This window comes from Pseudophryne corroboree, chromosome 3 (genome assembly GCF_028390025.1).
Source record: "Pseudophryne corroboree isolate aPseCor3 chromosome 3, aPseCor3.hap2, whole genome shotgun sequence".
In the NCBI taxonomy this organism is placed as follows: domain Eukaryota; kingdom Metazoa; phylum Chordata; class Amphibia; order Anura; family Myobatrachidae; genus Pseudophryne; species Pseudophryne corroboree.
Window position 1 is genome coordinate 601,766,572 of NC_086446.1, and position 17,331 is coordinate 601,783,902.

Genomic DNA, 17,331 nt, shown 5'->3' on the forward strand with positions numbered 1-17,331 from the left:
CGTTCCTGGTTTGACGTCATAAACACACCCAGCGTTCGCCCAGACACTCCTCCGTTTCTCCAGCCACTCCCACGTTTTTCCCAGAAACGGTAGCGTTTTTCCGCACACTCCCATAAAACGGCCAGTTTCCGCCCAGAAACACCCACTTCCTGTCAATCACATTACGATCACCAGAACGAAGAAAAAACCGTGAGTAAAATACCTAACTGCATAGCAAATTTACTTGGCGCAGTCGCACTGCGGACATTGCGCATGCGCACTAAGCGGAAAATCGCTGCGATGCGAAAAAAATTACAGAGCGAACAACTCGGAATGACCCCCCATGTGCACTGCAGGGGAGGCAGATTTAACATGTGCAGAGAGAGTTAGATTTGGGTGGGGTGTGTTCAATCTGCAATCTAATTTGCAGTGTAAAAATAAAGCAGCCAGTATTTACTCTGCACAGAAACAAAATAACCCACCCAAATCTAACTCTTTCTGACACATGTTATATCTGCCTCCCCTGCAGTGCACATGGTTTTGCCCAACTGCTAACAAAAATCCTGCTGCGATCAACTTGGAATTACCCCCAATTAATACCAGAGATGTTACACACGCACACGCACACATAAATAAACGCCACTCGGCGCAAGTCCCTAAGTATACACAGCTGAGCGGCTAAAATGTGTGTGATGTCGCCCTCTACTGGTTGCTGTCGGCATCGTGGATAGGGACGTCTGTAGCGGAAAACGGCCTCTACCCCAGATTGGTCGTCAGTCTGATGGCTGAGGACGCGGAAGTGCAGCAGCAGTGAGATGTCAGCTGTCGGCGCGCACTCACTGATCTGAGCTCCTTCCCTGTATGTGCGCGGCTGTCACTCTTCGCAGGGCTGGCTTAGTGGTTATGCGCTCCATCTGATTATCCGGTGTTGTGGCTACGTGCTCCGAAACATTGCCTGGTGTGGTGGTTATGTGCTTCGTGTGACTTTCCGGTTTGGTGTCTTTGTGATACGTATTTTACCCTGCGTGAGAAGCTGACAGCTCGGTCTCCGTTATTCCCTTTGGCGACGGCTGGTGCACCGATATCCGCACTGAGAGAGAGCCTGCACCCAGGTGAGTGCTGCAAACATGCTTACACAGCTTCCCTGCAGGACAGGCTGCAATGCAGAAGTGGGCAACGTGGTTTGTAGCAACTCTTGTGGAACTAGAAGTTGCAGCAGGAACTAGTAGATTAACAACTGGAGAGTCAATCTGCTCCACTGCCTTGATATTACACCATCAGCCAGACACCCACTGCCTGGGAATTACATGCAGCCATACTGTATATCCACTGCCTGGGCATTACACCATCAGCCAGACACCCACTGTCTGGGAATTACATGCAGCCATACTGTATATCCACTGCCTGGGCATTACCTGCAGCATACTCCTACTGCAGCCATGCACCCACTGCCTGGGCATTCCCTGCAGCCATGCACCCACTGCCTGGGCATTCCCTGCAGCCATGCACCCACTGCCTGGGCATTCCCTGCAGCCATAAACCTATGGCCTTGGCATTACCTACACCCATAAACCTATGGCCTTGGTATTACCTGCAGCCATAATCCCACCACCTGGTCATTACCAACAGCCATGCACCCACTACCTGCGTATTACTTACTTCCATAAACCCACTGCCTGCGTATTACCTGCAGCCATAAACCCACTGCCTGCGTATTACCTGCAGCCATAAACCCACTGCCTGCCTATTACCTGCAGCCATAAACCCACTACCTGCCTATTACCTGCAGCCATAAACCCACTGCCTGCCTATTACCTGCAGCCATAAACCCACTGCCTGCCTATTACCTGCAACCATAAACCCGTTGCCTATGCATTACCTGCAGCCATAAACCCGTTGCCTATGCATTACCTGCAGCCATAAACCCGTTGCCTATGCATTACCTGCAGCCATAAACCCGTTGCCTATGCATTACCTGCAGCCATAAACCCGTTGCCTATGCATTACCTGCAGCCATAAACCCGTAGCCTATGCATTACCTGCAGCCATAAACCCGTTGCCTTGGTATTACCTGCAGCCATAATCCCACCACCTGGTCATTACCAACAGCCATGCACCCACTACCTGCGTATTACTTACTTCCATAAACCCACTGCCCGAGTATTACCTGCATTACAGCTATAAATCTACTGCCTATGCATTATCTATTACCAAAATCCCGGTGCCTGTGCATTACCTGCAAACACAAACCCAATAACTGCGTTGTTACATGCTACCATAAACCCCAAGTACTGTGCTTTACCTACAACACTAACACCTGTTATCTGACATGAGTTTGTGACCCTTGTTCTGCAACATATAGCATATCTATAAACATGTAATATTAGTATGCATATTTTAGTAAGTTATGTTATTACATTTTATCTGATGCACAAATGTGTACACTTGTTTTATGGGATGTTATTATTATTAATAATAATAATAATAATAATAATTCTGGCTATGGCTTGATGTGTGGATGACTATATAATTCCTCATTGTAGCAATGCACAGTTGTAAAGTCTGTCTATTACTTTAAGGAACAACTTCCTGTTTACAGTATAAGTAAATTAGCAAGCCATCCTATAAGCTGGTTTCTCTAGATCAGTGTTTTTCAACCACTGTGCCGTAGCACACTAGTGTGCTCTTAGCGTCTCCAGGTGTGCCGCAGAGCCAGACCCGTCAGTGTTTTGCCGCTACTGTGGCCCTGGAACGATCAATACTGGTGGGTTTAGTGGTTGCAGAAACAGTTCTAAATTTGGGCCCGGCAGTGTTGGGCTCTTCTGGCCTTCTAAGATGTGACTCAGGCGTTACCTAAGGAGGAGCTGCGACATGACATCCTAGGACACGCAACTGCACCATGGATTACCGTTCTATTTGAGTGTGCCTTGGCAATATTTAAAATAAGATTTTACTTACCGATAAATCTATTTCTCGGAGTCCGTAGTGGATGCTGGGGTTCCTGAAAGGACCATGGGGAATAGCGGCTCCGCAGGAGACAGGGCACAAAAAGTAAAGCTTTTCCGATCAGGTGGTGTGCACTGGCTCCTCCCCCTATGACCCTCCTCCAGACTCCAGTTAGGTACTGTGCCCGGACGAGCGTACACAATAAGGGAGGATTTTGAATCCCGGGTAAGACTCATACCAGCCACACCAATCACACCGTACAACTTGTGATCTAAACCCAGTTAACAGTATGATAACAGCGGAGCCTCTGAAAGATGACTTCCTTTAACAATAACCCGAATTAGTTAACAATAACTATGTACAACTTATGCAGATAATCCGCACTTGGGATGGGCGCCCAGCATCCACTACGGACTCCGAGAAATAGATTTATCGGTAAGTAAAATCTTATTTTCTCTATCGTCCTAGTGGATGCTGGGGTTCCTGAAAGGACCATGGGGATTATACCAAAGCTCCCAAACGGGCGGGAGAGTGCGGATGACTCTGCAGCACCGAATGAGAGAACTCCAGGTCCTCCTTAGCCAGAGTATCAAATTTGTAAAATTTTACAAACGTGTTCTCCCCTGACCACGTAGCCGCTCGGCAAAGTTGTAATGCCGAGACCCCTCGGGCAGCCGCCCAAGATGAGCCCACCTTCCTTGTGGAGTGGGCCTTTACAGATTTAGGCTGTGGCAAGCCTGCCACAGAATGTGCAAGTTGGATTGTGCTACAGATCCAACGAGCAATCGTCTGCTTAGACGCAGGAGCACCAATCTTGTTGGGTGCATACAATATAAACAACGAGTCAGATTTTCTGACTCCAGCTGTCCTTGCAATATATATTTTTAATGCTCTGACAACGTCCAGTAACTTGGAGTCCTCCAAGTCACTTGTAGCCGCAGGCACTACAATAGGCTGGTTCAGATGAAATGCTGACACCACCTTAGGGAGAAAATGCGGACGAGTTCGCAGTTCTGCCCTGTCCGAATGGAAAATCAGATATGGGCTTTTGTAAGATAAAGCTGCCAATTCTGACACTCTCCTGGCAGAAGCCAGGGCTAGAAGCATGGTCACTTTCCATGTGAGATATTTCAAATCCACCTTTTTTAGTGGTTCAAACCAATGAGATTTTAGGAAGTCCAAAACCACATTTAGATCCCACGGTGCCACTGGAGGCACCACAGGAGGCTGTATATGCAGCACTCCCTTAACAAAGGTCTGGACTTCAGGGACTGAAGCCAATTCTTTTTGAAAGAAAATCGACAGGGCCGAAATTTGAACCTTAATAGATCCCAATTTGAGACCCATTGACAATCCTGATTGCAGGAAATGTAGGAATCGACCCAGTTGAAATTCCTCCGTCGGAGCACTCCGATCTTCGCACCACGCAACATATTTTCGCCAAATTCGGTGATAATGTTGCACGGTTACTTCCTTCCTTGCTTTAATCAAAGTAGGAATGACTTCTTCCGGCATGCCTCTTTCCTTTAGGATCCGGCGTTCAACCGCCATGCCGTCAAACGCAGCCGCGGTAAGTCTTGAAACAGACAGGGACCCTGCTGAAGCAAGTCCCTCCTTAGAGGTAGAGGCCACGGATCTTCCGTGATCATCTCTTGAAGTTCCGGGTACCAAGTCCTCCTTGGCCAATCCGGAACCACTAGTATCGTTCTTACGCCTCTTTGCCGTATAATTCTCAATACTTTTGGTATGAGAGGCAGAGGAGGAAACACATACACCGACTGGTACACCCAAGGCGTTACCAGCGCGTCCACAGCTATTGCCTGCGGATCTCTTGACCTGGCGCAATACCTGTCCAGTTTTTTGTTGAGGCGAGACGCCATCATGTCCACCATTGGTCTTTCCCAACGGGTTACCAGCATGTGGAAGACTTCTGGATGAAGTCCCCACTCTCCCGGGTGAAGATCGTGTCTGCTGAGGAAGTCTGCTTCCCAGTTGTCCACTCCCGGGATGAACACTGCTGACAGTGCTATCACATGATTCTCTGCCCAGCGAAGAATCCTAGCAGCTTCTGCCATTGCCCTCCTGCTTCTTGTGCCGCCCTGTCTGTTCACATGGGCGACTGCCGTGATGTTGTCCGACTGGATCAATACCGGTTTTCCCTGAAGCAGAGGTTCTGCCTGGTTTAGAGCATTGTATATTGCTCTTAGTTCCAGAATGTTTATGTGAAGAGACGTTTCCAGGCTCGTCCATACTCCCTGGAAGTTTCTTCCTTGTGTGACTGCTCCCCAGCCTCTCAGGCTGGCGTCCGTGGTCACCAGGATCCAATCCTGTATGCCGAATCTGCGGCCCTCCAATAGATGAGCACTCTGCAACCACCACAGAAGAGACACCCTTGTCCTTGGAGACAGGGTTATCCGTAGGTGCATCTGAAGATGCGACCCTGACCATTTGTCCAACAGATCCCTTTGGAAAATTCTTGCGTGGAATCTGCCGAATGGAATCGCTTCGTAAGAAGCCACCATTTTTCCCAGGACTCTTGTGCATTGATGTACAGACACCTTTCCTGGTTTTAGGAGGTTCCTGACAAGCTCGGATAACTCCTTGGCTTTTTCCTCCGGGAGAAAAACCTTTTTCTGAACCGTGTCCAGAATCATCCCTAGGAACAGCAGACGAGTTGTCGGCATTAACTGGGATTTTGGAATATTCAGAATCCACCCGTGCTGTTTTAGCACTTCTTGAGACAGTGCTAATCCCATCTCTAGCTGTTCTCTGGACCTCGCCCTTATTAGGAGATCGTCCAAGTATGGGATAATTAATACGCCTTTTCTTCGAAGAAGAATCATCATCTCGGCCATTACCTTTGTAAAGATCCGAGGTGCCGTGGACAATCCGAACGGCAGCGTCTGAAACTGATAGTGACAGTTTTGTACAACGAACCTGAGGTACCCCTGGTGTGAGGGGTAAATTGGAACGTGGAGATACGCATCCTTGATGTCCAAGGATACCATAAAGTTCCCCTCTTCCAGGTTCGCTATCACTGCTCTGAGTGACTCCATTTTGAACTTGAACTTCTTTATGTACAGGTTCAAGGACTTCAGATTTAGAATAGGCCTTACCGAGCCATCCGGCTTCGGTACCACAAAAAGAGTGGAATAATACCCCTTCCCTTGTTGCAGAAGAGGTACCTTGACTATCACCTGCTGAGAGTACAGCTTGTGAATGGCTTCCAACACCGTCTCCCTTTCGGAGGGGGACGTTGGTAAAGCAGACCTCAGGAAACGGCGAGGTGGATCTGTCTCTAATTCCAACCTGTATCCCTGAGATATTATCTGCAGGATCCAGGGATCTACTTGCGAGTGAGCCCACTGCGCGCTGTAATTTTTGAGACGACCGCCCACCGTCCCCGAGTCCGCTTGAGAAGCCCCAGCGTCATGCTGAGGCTTTTGTAGAAGCCGGGGAGGGCTTCTGATCCTGGGAAGGAGCTGCGTGTTGCTGTCTCTTCCCTCGACCTTTGCCTCGTGGCAAATATGAATAGCCCTTTGCTCTCTTATTTTTAAAGGAACGAAAGGGCTGCGGTTGAAAAGTCGGTGCCTTTTTCTGTTGGGGAGTGACTTGAGGTAGAAAGGTGGATTTCCCGGCTGTAGCCGTGGCCACCAAATCTGATAGACCGACTCCAAATAACTCCTCCCCCTTATACGGCAAAACTTCCATATGCCGTTTTGAATCCGCATCGCCTGTCCACTGTCGCGTCCATAAAGCTCTTCTGGCCGAAATGGACATAGCACTTACCCGTGATGCCAGTGTGCATATATCCCTCTGTGCATCACGCATATAAAGAAATGCATCCTTTATTTGTTCTAACGACAGTAGAATATTGTCCCTGTCCAGGGTATCAATATTTTCAATCAGGGATTCTGACCAAACTACCCCCGCACTGCCCATCCAGGCAGTTGCTACAGCTGGTCGTAGTATAACACCTGCATGTGTGTATATACTTTTTTGGATATTTTCCATCCTCCTATCTGATGGATCTTTAAGTGCGGCCGTCTCAGGAGAGGGTAACGCCACTTGTTTAGATAAGCGTGTTAGCGCCTTGTCCACCCTAGGAGGTGTTTCCCAGCGCTCCCTAACCTCTGGCGGGAAAGGGTATAATGCCAATAATTTCTTTGAAATTATCAGCTTTTTATCAGGGGCAACCCACGCTTCATTACACACGTCATTTAGTTCTTCTGATTCAGGAAAAACTATAGGTAGTTTTTTCATACCCCACATAATACCCTGTTTAGTGGTACCTGTAGTATCAGCTAAATGTAACGCCTCCTTCATTGCCAAAATCATATAACGTGTGGCCCTACTGGAAAATACGGTTGATTCGTCACCGTCACCACTGGAGTCATCGCCTGTGTCTGGGTCTGTGTCGACCGACTGAGGCAAAGGGCGTTTCACAGCCCCTGACGGTGTTTGAGTCGCCTGGACAGGCACTAATTGATTGTCCGGCCGTCTCATGTCGTCAAACGACTGCTTTAGCGTGTTGACACTATCCCGTAGTTCCATAAATAAAGGCATCCATTCTGGTGTCGACCCCCTAGGAGGTGACATCCCCATATTTGGCAATTGCTCCGCCTCCACACCAATATCGTCCTCATACATGTCGACACACACGTACCGACACACAGCAGACACACAGGGAATGCTCCTAATGAAGACAGGACCCACTAGCCCTTTGGGGAGACAGAGGGAGAGTTTGCCAGCACACACCAAAAGCGCTATATATATATCAGGGATAGCCTTATAATAAGTGCTCCCCTATAGCTGCTTTGTTATATAAAAATATCGCCATAAATTTGCCCCCCCTCTCTGTTTTACCCTGTTTCTGTAGTGCAGTGCAGGGGAGAGACCTGGGAGCCGTCCTGACCAGCGGAGCTGTGAGAGGAAATGGCGCCGTGTGCTGAGGAGATAGGCCCCGCCCCTTTTCCGGCGGGCTCGTCTCCCGCTATTTTGAGAAATCAGGCAGGGGTTAAATATCTCCATATAGCCTCTAGGGCTATATGTGAGGTATTTTTAGCCTTTATAGGTACTCATTTTGCCTCCCAGGGCGCCCCCCTCCCAGCGCCCTGCACCCTCAGTGACTGCCGTGTGAAGTGTGCTGAGAGGAAAATGGCGCACAGCTGCAGTGCTGTGCGCTACCTTTAGAAGACTGCAGGAGTCTTCAGCCGCCGATTCTGGACCTCTTCTGTCTTCAGCATCTGCAAGGGGGCCGGCGGCGCGGCTCCGGTGACCATCCAGGCTGTACCTGTGATCGTCCCTCTGGAGCTTGATGTCCAGTAGCCAAGAAGCCAATCCATCCTGCACGCAGGTGAGTTGACTCCTTCTCCCCTCAGTCCCTCGCTGCAGTGATCCTGTTGCCAGCAGGAATCACTGTAACATAAAAAACCTAGCTAAACTTTCTCTAAGCAGCTCTTTAGGAGAGCCACCTAGATTGCACCCTTCTCGGCCGGGCACAAAAATCTAACTGGAGTCTGGAGGAGGGTCATAGGGGGAGGAGCCAGTGCACACCACCTGATCGGAAAAGCTTTACTTTTTGTGCCCTGTCTCCTGCGGAGCCGCTATTCCCCATGGTCCTTTCAGGAACCCCAGCATCCACTAGGACGATAGAGAAATCTTGTTCAGTGTGCCGCGAGTTGTAAAAGGTTTAAAAATTGCTGCTCTAGTTTATATACACTATATGTTGGGGCAATTGCTTTTGTAGTAGTTTCAGTGAAACAACCATGTACTTTGCAAAAGGAATGCCTTGGGTTAAGTGGTTTATGAATAGTTTGCTAAAGCTACTTTTTTTAAAAACTGTAATTAGCTGTAAAGTGGCCTACACGGTGAGATTTGTACCATGTGATTTCCCTTGAAGTCCCGGGAGCCAATATTGCATATACGATTGCATATGGTGCGATTTGAACCATGTACGATGTGTACCATACTAAGAAGAAAAAAAAAAAGCTAATTTACATGGTGGGTTGGTATTACAGGGGGGTGGGTGCCAATTAAAAGTAAAAACATTGGTGGCCAGTGGTTTTTAATACTTACCAAAACTCATGGCTCCGGCTGCTACTTGATGGCTTCCTTTCCTTCCTCCATGCAGTGTGAAAAAGGAGGGCTCAGGCAGTGGCCGGAGAGTGGCTTGAGTGACGTAAATCAGGATCGCAAAGGCTGTTCTGCACACACGGGGGGGTAATTCCAAGTTGATCGCAGCAGGAATTTTTTTAGCAATTGGGCAAAACCATGTGCACTGCAGGGGAGGCAGTTATAACATGTGCAGAAAGAGTTAGCTTTGGGTGGGTTATTTTATTTCTGTGCAGGGTAAATCCTGGCTGCTTTATTTTTACACTGCAAATTAGATTGCAGATTGAACACACCACACCCAAATCTAACTCTCTCTGCACATGTTAAATCTGCTTCCCCTGCAGTACACATGGTTTTGCCCAATTGCTTAAAATGTTCCTGCTGCGATCAACTCAGAATTACCCCCACAGTGCGATATGATCACATCTGGCATGCATGCACATGAGATGTAGGCTCGTGATACCGACGTGGTGTGACCGTGCATCGGCATTGCAAGCCCTGTACACACGGCGCAATATGCACCATATTCGATGCAATTTAAACCGGGGGTGCATATCGCACCGTGTGTAGGCCCCTTAAGTCTACATGCTGCATTTTACAGAGATCTTCTTCCTCTTCAGTATTGTGGGGCTGCAAAAGTGTTGTTGTTTTACATTCACAGCATACAAATACATGTGACAAGTTATTGATTATTGCAAATGACCAATTACAAATGTAAATTTATTTGTATTGTATTTTATGACCTAGGGCCTAACTCGGACATAATCGTAGCAGCAACTTTGATAGCAGTTGAGCAAAACCATGTGCACTGCAGAGGTGGTCTTCTGTTTGCCGGCGGCCGGGCTCCCGACAACCAACATACCGGTGCTGGAATCCCGCCCGCCGGCATACCGACATCTTTTCTCCCTCTTGGGGGTCCACGACCCCCCTGGAGGGAGAATAGATAGCGCAGCGATCCTGCAAGGGGCTCATTTTGCGCTCGCCCAGCTGTCTGTATGCTGGCGGTCGGGATTCCGGTGCCGGGAGCCCGACCGCCGGCAACACATACTACACCCGCACTGCAGGGGGGAGGGGGGGGGGGCAGAGTGAGTTAGATTTGGGTGGGTTATATTGTTTCTGTGCAGGGTAAATACTGACTGCTTTATTTTTAGATTTCAGTTTGAACACACCCCACCCAGATCTTTCTCTCTCTGCACATGTTATAGTGCATCTATACAGGGTGATCCCTGGTAACAGACCAAATGAATGTCAGTGTGGCAGTCCCAGCCGTACAGTTTATGGTTCCTGTGTTCACACTGACTTATAAGAGAACTGAATGTCATGTCACAGCAATTCTCCCTAATATTTCCTGAACAGTTCTGTTGGAATTACACTGATTCTAAGTGTGCTACAAATGGATTACAAGCAAGGTTGTCAGCGGGGTGACACTAACCTCATTAGGAGCTAGATTCAGAGGTGTATGTAGTGTCTATGTTTGCGGAGTAGAGTGATTTGTTTTGTGGGACTCTGCACATGCATCAGACTCTGTGGGACTCTGCGCACGCGTCAGAGTCCCACTGCAAACATTTGATTTCTGACGGCGGTTGCAGTCAGAATTTGGGCGCTGAGTGCTTGACGTTCAGTGTGTGTTTTTGGGGGGCGACTAGTCAAATGTGAGCATTTTGTGGTCGGGTTGCAGCCAGTGTCTGCGTCCTCCTACACAGTTGCAGTGGGCCTGGTGGCATAGTTGCAACGGACAGTCTGAAAAGACACAGTGCTGCTCTGAAGATCGATGGTGCATCTTTGTACCCAAGCAGCGTATTAGAGACGTCCCCGGTGGCCGGCTATGTAGAAGCCCAGCAGCTGCGGCATTAGCATATTGTCACAGTACCGCTGCTCACAAAGCTGCTGTAGTGAATACAGCTGTGCCAACCTCTGAATCAGGGGGATGTGGTTACATTACCGATGCCGGAATCCCAAACACTGACAATGCTGCCAGCCGGAATCCCGGCTAACTGCTATTGCCACTTGTGGGTGCTCTACCCCCCCGTCCTGCTGGCATTCTGTCTGCCTGGATCCCGTCGTCTGTAGGCTGACCGCCGGCCTCCCATACCCAACCCGAATCAGGCCAAGTGCTGCTGAGATCCATTCCTGCGGAGTAGATTTTCTGTATGACGTTTTTATTTTTGGTTTCATTTTCCAGCAGCATATTTACAATAACTAACATGGCATTGTAAGGAGTCTGCTATTAATAAAGCAACAGTATAATGTTATGTGTTATTTCCCATGTTCATGTTATGCCCAGAAGTATATCCGGTTGGTAGTGATCACTCTAACTAAAATAATGTTTCTAGCTAATACTGTTTTTATGATAAATACCATACTGTCAATTTCAACCTAATTGGAGTGATATTTCTGTTCTAATTATGCACTTATTCCACTTTCTATTTACCCTTTCAGCGCTGGTAGTATTATACACTTACGTTTGCACATTTTGGGAGATCCTAATCCACTAACTAGCAGCTTCTTTACAATTTTCCACTTTTTATCTCTAAGATTCCCTTTTTGTGGCCTGGACTTGCGCTTTTTTACTCCCTAGTTTTAAAAGTACACTAAATTTTATTAAGCTGTGGGTACTGCTGCAAAAATGAATCCCCCTGAGAGGCACGTTTGTATATAGAGCCACTCTGATGTTTAGGAATCCGGGCAGCCCTGTGTATATATTATTTTTGATAAATATAGGGAAGTTTGAAAAAATAAAAAAAAGTGCATCCCCTTTCCCCCCTCCCCTGTTGAAATGTAACCAATACTACAGTAGACCATGAAGCCTGGACTGGCAGTGGCTACAATGGGACTAAAGGTTGGTGCACAGACATTTGATCCCCGGCTGATCAGGTTAAACATCAACATAGTGGTGTGTGTCAAGCCGTGGCCCCTTGTGCGGCTGTGTTTGTGTCGGAAGGTGAGGTGTATGCGGCTCCTTTATGCGGATCGGGAGGTCATATGTGCAGCACAAGGGATGCGACCTCCCAGTCCTGACCGCTGCAGGAGCGGTATAAGCCGTTTATCGGCTAACATTCCTGCATCTGCACTGCATACACATGTACACAATCGTCTGACCTTCTTTTACTATCGAACAATCAAGCAGGTAATTGTATACGTGTACCCAGTTGGGTGAACGCCATCTGCCAGCGGATTTCCTCAGTCAGTACGTTCACACCGGAGAGCGAAGTCTTCATCCGGAAGTCTTTCAACTCCTAGTGGACAAGTGGGGCCTAGCAGATGTAGACCTGATGGCGTCTTGACACAATCACAAGGTTCCGGTCTTTGGATTAAGGACAAGGACTCCTCAAGCAGTGTTCGTGGACGCACTGGCAATTCCATGGAACTTTCGGCTGCCATACGTGTTCCCTCCAGTGTCACTCCTGCCCAGGGTACTACGGAAGTTCAAGCAAAAAAGAGGAATACTACTTCTAGTTGATCCAGCGTGGCCCAGATGGCATTGGTTCCCAGACCTGCAGGGTCTATCAATCGAGCGTCCCCTTCTACTTCCTCAACGCCCAGATCTCCTCATTCAGGGCCCTTGTGTCTATTCGGACCTGGCCAGACTGGCTTTGGCGGTGTGGCTCTTGAAGCTTCACTCCTGAGGACCAAGGGATTCCGGTTATTCAAACTATGTGGACGGCCCATAAACCGGCTTCTGCACGGATTTATTACAGGGTCTGGAACTCTTACTTCACATGGTGTGTTGCTGAGAATTTTGATGACTATTCGTTCAGAACTTCTAGGCTTTTGGCTTTTCTGCAACAAGGCCTAGATTTAGGCCTTCGTCTGGCCTCTCTCAAGGTTCATACACTGCTCAAAAAAAATAAAGGGAACACTAAAATAACACATCCTAGATCTGAATGAATGAAATATTCTTAAAAATACTTTGTTCTTTACAAAGTTGAGTGTGCTGACAACAAAATCGCACCAATATGATCAATGGAAATCACATTTATTAACCCATGGAGGTCTGGATTTGGAGTCACACTCAAAATTAAAGTGGAAAAACACACTACAGGCTGATCCAACTTTGATGTAATGTCCTTAAAACAAGTCAAAATGAGGCTCAGTAGTGTGTGTGGCCTCCACAACTGGCTAAGAGAAAGAAACAACAACGGCAGACTGACCAGACGTGGACAAAGACGGGGTGCCCATTATAGGAGCTGATTCTTCCCCGGGGACTTGGAACATCTATACAGCTTTCTTTAAGAGCACTTCTATTGTCTGATTTCTGGTAGGAAGCCACCTTCATAAAATCCTGGATTGTAAATTTGCTGACTATCCATTTGTGGAAATAATGGAACATTCCTATTTTTAAACCTTGTTATTAAATGCAATTCATTTTTAATATATTCATTTGAATTTTATTGGGGTGAGAAACAGTGTTCATGCATATGACGTATACTATGACAAACATATTGCACTAGATGGTTCTTCTTTTCTCTCTCCCATATATATATATATATATATGCATTTTGGAAGTTCTTTGCATATAACACACGCAAAGGTATCCAGTTGTGGAGATCTATACAACAGAAATAGAGGATCCACCTTTTTAAGTTAAGTTGATCTTTTTCCTACTTTTACTTGAAATTTTGAGCGCAAAGGGAAAGGTGCCCCATACCAAAAACGTTTTACTGTAATAAAACTAAACTGGGTATTTATGGACCGCAAAAGAAGTAAGAAGGCCCTGCTTACTAGTACATAAATGGGTAATGTTCTTCACCATGCTAAAGGATTCACTTACAGCTTGCTTTAGTACATACCTGTTACTGGCTTTGTTATGCAACTAGTGTAGATTGGTGCCTGTGATTATTAACTTGCCAAGAATGCTCTCATGCTGTCTTCCTTCTGCTCTCCCCTCTACCTGACTGCTGTTTCCTTTCTGTTAGTGAATAAAGGGAATTGTACTGCATTATAAAATGCCATACATAAATTCCACATACTGTACGCATGCTTAGAAATAAATCTGCTGTAGTAACATCACAATCATTTGAATGTGGGAAAAAAGCAAACTATTATACTATTTGGTTAGATGGAGGATACATACCTCCCAACTGTCCCGCTATTCAGACACTGTCCAGCCCATGGGCAGCAGTCTCCTGCGGACAGGGAATTGGGATAGCCTTTGATCACTCGCTGCGACTCATCTCTGAATAGATGCGAATGGCATTTATACAAAGCAGGGAGGTGAGCCGAAGGAAATCTGGGTGTGCTGGGCATGCCCACAAAATGCTGAGTATATGGCCAAGCCATGTGGCCACGGCCCTACCATCCAAAGCCACGCCTGCTTTTCCAACGCAGCGTGCAATGATCCTGATCTTTGGTATGAAAAAGTTGGAAAGTATGGGTCAAAAATTGTTGTTTTGACACTCATGCACAAGATATTCTGGTTTAAAATAAATAATACAACATGTACCAAGTTTGTTAGATTATTTCAGCATTAAGTAGTGATGTAGTCTTAACAAGTAATATAACTATTCAAGTTGTCTACAGAAAGGTAATTCCTGATTGCTGTTGGCTGGACCCAGTGACGTGCAGTCAGGGTAAGCAGAGCCTCACCTGTCATACTCTGGTACACTCCAGAGTTTTGACTATAAAAATGACTAGAATAATATTAAAGATATGTATAGTGTGTAAATATCATCTTTGTATTTATCTAATAATTTTTATAGTCAAAAATCATCACCATATCATGTGTGTGTGTGTAAATCTGGCTGTGATAGTAGCCAGTGCCTTTCCAGCCATTGACCACACCACACTGCACCTTACTGGTTAGAACACCTATGCTTTACTTGGAGTAGTTGTACACGACATTGTTTTTAATATTGAACTACATATTTACCAAGCATGTTAAGTTTTTAAAGCATTATGTTGTATATATTTTAAATTAACTTGTTTACGGAATAATGCTAGTGACTTTTGTATACAAGCATCTAGAACATTGTAGCTGTGTATCAACTAGGTGCCCTTGGCTCTGAATGGTTTTGGAATGGGAAAGTAATTTTAATATTCCTTTGTGTTATTAACAAAGCAGCCTATTTAATAACATTGGACAATAAGAACATATGTTGTTATGAATATCAACCAATCATATTGTGGCTTTCTTTAGGCTGATTATCTATACTGCGGAGGACTGGGATGGGTAACAGCACCATGTGGCAAAACAATATATGTTTTATGAGTGCATGGAAAGTTTACATGAAATAGTTATTTTATTTATAGAACCAGTGTATGCTTTGCATTCTGGATGATAAATATTGAATAATCTTTGCTTAAATTACATTATACAGCATATTCAGGTAAATTGTTGGGGTATTTAGGTATTTATGTTATAAGAAGTCCTATGGCAGCACATGGATATTAGGCTATGTGCCTTTAGGTAATAATTTATCCTATGCCCCATTGTCTGTAGGTGAGCTGAGGATACTTACATATAGTAATGAGATCCTGCTCCAGAGATGATTAGGGGTATATTCAATTAGCGTCGGATCCTCCGACATGCATTTGTCGGAATGGATCCGACAAGGGCTATTCAAAGCCCATCTCAATTCGACTTTAAACAAATCGAATTGAGATTGGGGGGGGGGGGGGGGGGGGGGGGGACCGTGGGCAGACGGGGGACAGCAGCGCTGCAGGAGGATGTGGCACAGCCGCCTGACCTCACGACAGCGTCCACCCAACTCCAGCAAGCGGGACCTCACTTGCTAGAGCCGAGTGGACGCTGCCGTGAGCGGCGGCTATTACACATCCTCCTGCAGCGCTGTGCTGTAGCTCTGCTGTCCCCTGTCTCCCCGCTGCTGTTCCCCGTCTGCCCGCGGCTCTCCCCCCTCTCCTCCTCTCAGGTCCCACATCTCGGTTCGACTTTTTTTTAAAGTCAAACTGAGATGGTCGAAAACGGGGCCAAAACCTGTCGAATTTGGCCCCGTTTCCCGCAGAAGTATGCGAATCGGCAGCTATACTGTCGATTGACATACTATTCGACAAGTCATATTCCCCGACTTGTCGAATAAAAATGCTCGGGACTGAAAAGGTCGGAACCCCTTCCGACCTGAAAAAGTCGAAAACTGCCGTCTTTTCGACAAGACGGCAGTTTCGTCCTTAATTGAATATACCCCTTAGTCTTTCCAAAGCAGATGGTGGGGAAAACACAACTTTCCCCCATCCCTGGTCATCATCCGCCTTGCTGAGATAGATACCCACTGCACCAACGTCTCTCAATATAGACTAATGATCTCTGCAATTCATCTCTCCTGCGTTCACCAGTAACAGCCAGAATAGGGGAGAGTGCATCACAAATGCCATCTGACCCATTAATGAGGGCTAGGTAAACAACTTTTTTTTTTTTTACTTGAGATTATTTTCTGCTTATGGCATTTTGTCTGCATAGGAAGACATGTTCATTTATTCATTAGATTAGATAGCAGTGTGAAGAATCATGCCAGTGATGAGGGTAACACCATCTGACTAGAGAATTAGCATCTATCTGGCAGAGTGATTGAACAAACTCTGCCAACAATCTAGTCTTTGATAATTTATGCTTTAAGTCAACTTGCGTATACAACTCTGTATTTCTATGACAACCCAGTTCAGTAGATCAGATAAAGAAAATAAGAGTATTTAGTTTTATTACAAGAGAAATATAGCTAATTTTTACAGATGACTGTTCTAGAGGTGTTCTTACTGCAGTTCCTCTCAATAACTGACTTTATAGGGAAATATTGGGTCAGATACCAATATATGAAACACAATGTTTTAAGTATTTAACATATAATTAACAATAGTATTAAGCAGGACTACAGTATATACAATAAATGAGTCATTAATTTTATAATTTCATATTGCGCTAGGTGCCACCTGACCCCGGAGAGCCATGATGACATTTCTCAGATGTCGTTAAATTAATTCCAGATATATTTTCTACTGCTCATTTATAAAGTTATACAGGTTGAGTATCCCATATCCAAATATTCCGAAATACAGAATATTCCGAAATACAGAATTTTTTTGAGTGAGACTGAGATAGTGAAACCTTTGTTTTCTGTTGGCTCAATGTACACAAACTTTGTTTAATACACAAAGTTATTAAAAATATTGTATTAAATGACCTTCAGGCTGTGTGTATAAGGTGTATATGAAACATAAATGTATTCTGTGCTTAGACTTAGTCCCATCGACATGATATCTCATTATGGTATGCAATTATTCTAAAATACAGAAAAATCAGATATCCAAAATACTTCTGGTCCCAAGCATTTTGGATATGGG

At 45.9% G+C, this 17,331-nt stretch overlaps 1 protein-coding gene across 5 annotated transcripts in view; it reads left to right on the forward strand.

Annotated features, from left to right (window-relative positions):
• The first annotated feature begins 615 nt into the window (after positions 1-615).
• The window catches only part of MARCHF8 (membrane associated ring-CH-type finger 8), a 493,920-nt gene continuing 477,204 nt past the window's right edge, over positions 616-17,331 (forward strand). For 3 of the 5 annotated variants that reach the window (XM_063961500.1, XM_063961501.1, XM_063961499.1), the window contains exon 1: positions 616-1,091. The gene's annotated coding sequence lies outside the window, so the exon portion shown is untranslated. The remainder of the gene's footprint in view (positions 1,092-17,331) is intronic. The other 2 variants (XM_063961503.1, XM_063961504.1) reach the window with 2 other exon arrangements.